This window comes from Acanthisitta chloris, unplaced genomic scaffold, assembly GCF_000695815.1.
Source record: "Acanthisitta chloris isolate BGI_N310 unplaced genomic scaffold, ASM69581v1 scaffold15320, whole genome shotgun sequence".
Classification (NCBI taxonomy): domain Eukaryota; kingdom Metazoa; phylum Chordata; class Aves; order Passeriformes; family Acanthisittidae; genus Acanthisitta; species Acanthisitta chloris.
The window spans coordinates 45,485-50,187 of NW_008652327.1; positions in this window are offsets into that span (position 1 = coordinate 45,485).

A 4,703-nucleotide genomic window follows, 5' to 3' on the forward strand; every position below is an offset into this window, starting at 1 on the left:
GCAAGATACAAGGTTCATTTTAGCAAGTATTCTGTATTAAATAAAATCCAACCACTAGGAAACTAGTAAAAAAAAGGTGTCACAATTGGTGTTTTACTTTTAGAATGTAGCAAACAAGAGGGGGAGTGACAGAGCAATTCAAACACGTGAACCAAAATGATACAAATGTTCAAAGGCTAAAGAGGAGGGTTAATGCATTCGGTGACCTTTAGGTATCATAGGGCTGTGATTTTGCCATTGTATTTTGCTCTTCCTTTTCAGACAGTTTTATTTCCTTTTCTGCTGTGTGAATGACTTGTAGAAGGGAGAAGCTGTTCACTGTTTCCATTGGAAGTGACTTCACAGTGTTGTAACGTAAGTATACAGAGCAGGGTAAACGTGTCTTTTTGCAAATAGACCCACTTACATTTTCATACCTAAACTACTTTAAAACGTTCAAAGTAATAGATTTTTCTTTTGAGAAAATGCACCTGATTGAATAGGGACAGGGACTTCAGTGCAGTAGTATCATTGTACTTCTACAGTTCTCACCACAGAGGATGCTGAAACACTTTGCTTCGATTTAAAAAAAATAATCAGATTCAAAAAAAGGAGAGAATACTTAAACTTACAAAATGAAGAGAAACTGTTACTTCAGCAAGTCTAGATGGAATTCAGCCAGAAGCCCTGAAGAAGTTCAAACAGAAAGTAGCAGATTTTCCTACGTGGGCAACAGTTGCTGCATCATAAAACAGAAGCCAGAGAGTGAAATCCTGTGAAATGAACCGAAACAAACCTTCCGAAGTGAATAGATACCTGGATAAAGCAATAGGTTTTAAAAAATGAAAGTATTTTTGAATAGTATGCTTAATGATTGTTCAAAAAAAAGACAAAAACTGACCCTCAGTCTGGTAGAGTTACAGTGAAAAATCATAGCATGGTCTGATGCTCACAAAGCCTGAAGTTCTCTGAGAAGCTGCTTCCATAAAAGTAAAGCATGCAGGAAGGTGGACTGTGAAGCACTGGAAATTAGATGAGGTAGCAGGAGGAGAATAAAGGATAAATATCACAAATGATTGAGATTGCTAATAAATTATGCTAGGGTTGTATTGGAACCTCTAATTAATGCTTACAAACAAGTTGGAGAAAAGAATACATATTCCAATAGCAGCATGGGGTGGAAGTGGTGCTACTTAGATTATGCAGGACTTAAAACTAGAAATGCAATGGAACATGCATGGCAGAACGTAAAAATACAGTACTGGGTGGGATAAGTCCTATTTACCCACGTGCAGTTAATCAGCCATCAGTAGTTCGGCAGCTGACACAGTAAAGCTTCCATTCAGTGTGTGTCAGAAGTCACAGTGCCACCAAAATACCAAAAGAGCAGTGGTATGGAATGCATAACAAAATGCCATAACACTGACCAGTGCTTTTTCAACTATGGATTGCTGTGTTCAGCCTTGTCTCTCACATATCAAAAAGATGGCTCAGGTAAAAGGCAGTTGGGTAGGGAGTGGCTGAAAACAAATACAGTGTGTTTGGGGTTATTTCAGATGTCAGTATGTATAAAGCAGTGGTACATAACTAATTTTTGCAAGGATACAGACAACATGAAAATTAAAAGCAACACCTCTAAGACTGGTAACAGGAAATGCTTTTTATGACATGCACAAGTGCAAACTCAATCCCCAGGGGCTTAGTAGGATTGAAAAAAAGAACTGGGTAGGTATAAGAGAATGTAAAATTATTTAGGTTGGAAAGACCTTTAAGATCATTGAGTCCAACCATTAACCCAGCACTGCCAAGTCCACCACTAAACCATGGCCCCAAGTGCCACATCTACACATCTTTTAAACACCTCCAGGGATGGTGCCTCCACCACCACTGGACAGCCTGTTCCAATGCTTGACAGCCCTTTTGGAGAAGAAATTTTTCCAAATACCCAATCTAAACTTCCCCTGGCAAAATTTGAGGCCATTTCCTTTTGTATTGTTTACTATTTGGGAGAAGAGCCTGACGCCCACCTTGCTGCAACCTGCTTTCACATACACAGTTATATTGGGGCAGATGAAAAGCTTATTTGGAAAGAATGTAAAATCTCACATTTCACAGTTTTATGCAACAAGCAGCATTCCAGAGTATGGAATATATTTCTGTTGGTGCCTTGACAGTAAATACTGGGAGTATATTTAGATTTATTTTTTTTAAATCATAACATTTAGAACCTCACTCAGCAAAACCTGGAAGCAGGCATTACTAGCAGACTGTTGGTGTACATTCCAGAACTAAATGGAGCTGTGGAGCTGTAGAGCTGAACTGGGGTAACAATATTCTGTTCAGAAAGCTTTTTTTTTTTTTTTTTTTTTTTTTTTTTTTTTTTTTTTTTTTGCTATGGTGAGATATATCACCAAAATAACGTGAATAGTGAAACGTTTACGTTTGAGTTTTGCAAGATGCTGGATACTTTCACTCAGCAGCTTCCCATGAAGTTTTCAAGAAAAATCCTGACTAATCTAGCAGAATATCTGGTTTCCCCTCCTTGAGATCTGATGGTTTTCCAAGAGGCAGTTTTTCATTTTTCCATACATAATGCTCTCTAATTTTCTCTTACTATTCTCCACTTGGTCTTAAGAAATGAAGGTAGTTCAGTGTGTTGGTGCCTTCACATACATACACCTCGTGTTTCTGGTGCGAAGAGCTGTGGGGCTAGAAAGGAAGCTGCTGGAATAGCCAGAGGTAATAGTCTGTGAACTCTTTGGAGCGCTGTGTTATTTTCACTTGCCTTGACGCTTTCGAAACAAATGGTGTAGGTGAATTGCCATATAAATGCTTTTGCATTTTGGTTCATAATTTTCATTTAATCTAAAAGTTAATTTTACACAGCATAAATTCTAATCACCTGCTGCAGTTGGTATTGCCAGAAGTGCTCTGGCATCTTGATGCAGGTTCATTACAGATACTTTTGTAGAAAAATGCCATTTGCGAGGGCAGGCTTGGTAGAAATACACATTTGGTTTTTATGAAATTAAGATACATCAGTTGCACCTCATTTTTTAGCAAACTTCAGGTCAGGTGAAGAATTTCTAGTCTCTAGTATTAAGTTGCTTCCTTTACATTTTTCCAGATGTAGCCTTTTCTCAGCACAGAGCCTTTCTTTCCACAGGGCTACAATGTAAATGTGCCAAAGTTCTAAAGAGTTTCTTTCTGAATGCTGATTATGGCCTTACTTGTTAAGATCGTTTCTTGCCAAGCTGATAGAGTGTCAATCTCAAAGGTTAATGATCAGTATCTCTTTTTTTCCCCCAGCAAGGATACAGATCATTTCAGAGCTAGCTCTTCTTATTTGAGCACCTAGATAACTATGCCTACCTGCTCACAAAGCTGTTTCCAGCTTGAAAAAGATGTTTGCCTTCTATCATGGAATACCTTGTTTAGAAACTTACTGTTGTGGAAAATTTCATAAAGCACAGAGAACTTTCCCATCTGAGTATGACAAAGTATTTGCTAGTGTGATACTGGCTTCAGATTTATCACCTGCTTCAGTGTCCACTAGGCTCAGGAAAGCTAAGCACATAGCAAAACTGAGGCAGGTGTGAAGGTTTCTTTTGTATCCTCCAGAGTTTTTGGTTGATGGTGAGTAGTTGATTTTAGGGCTGTAAATACATGCTTGGTGAGTACTAGGATATCTGTCACCACTACAAGTACCTTGTGTGCATGCTAACATGGCTAATGGAGCCTGGTGTTCATTGGTGCTTGTTATGGCTGTTGCTATGGTCTTGCTATAAAGACAGCACTGATACTTCATTACCTCAGAAGCTTAGTTATTTGCCTGTCAATTTCACATTACTTCATGTTTTCCAGCTCTCCTGCAGTGAACAAGGAAGGCAGAAAAGCAGGGGTCTTATGTGAGACCCACTCGGCTGACAAGGAACATGGAGAGTAATTGATTTGCTGCTTCAGTAGTTCTTTTGACTGTTTAGAAATTTGGAGCTTAAAATGTGGTAGACCTGAGACCTGTAGGCCAAGCACCCTAGAGGTGACCTGCTGTCTAAGATTTCTTGATTCTATGCCCTGTTATCATTACTGAAGTGACCACTGACAACAGCTGGTCGCCGTTTGAATGAACACTTGGCAGTATGTCTGCATGACCAATTTCTATCAGTTATTTGGTATAAGTGAGCTAGTGGGTCAAAGCACCTTTTGAGCTGCCTACTTTCCACTGAGAGTTGTTGCTGGATGTTGCTGCAGGGTGTCGTGCTGGCTGGTGTGTAGTTGTGTCTTTGCAACAGGTTGATCCAATGACTCAGTAACTTGTAGGCTACTCCGTGTTGCGGCGTCAGTACTGCAGACAATTTGTGTATTTAGATTGATACTGAGAAGCTCTTTGCTGCTGTTTATTTGTTTCTCATCACGGGACTGTGTTGATCATCTGTTCCATTTTTGTAGGCCATGGCAGCTTGCCTTTTGTCCATGCCCATCTTCTAGAAGGGTAGCAGGCAAGACTCACCTTGAAGCCTGATGGAGACACAAAAGTAGAATTACTGCTGGAGATACTGGAAGGTATCTGTGGCAAAGAACAGATCGCAATTATTTGTGGAACTGTCGATGATGATAAGGTCATCTATCTCCTTTGGTATGTGTGTGAGGCCACTTTGTTCATTGCTGTGAGGAGGCTCTGAGCCCAAGAGACAGCAATGAATTAGATTTACATTATATATATA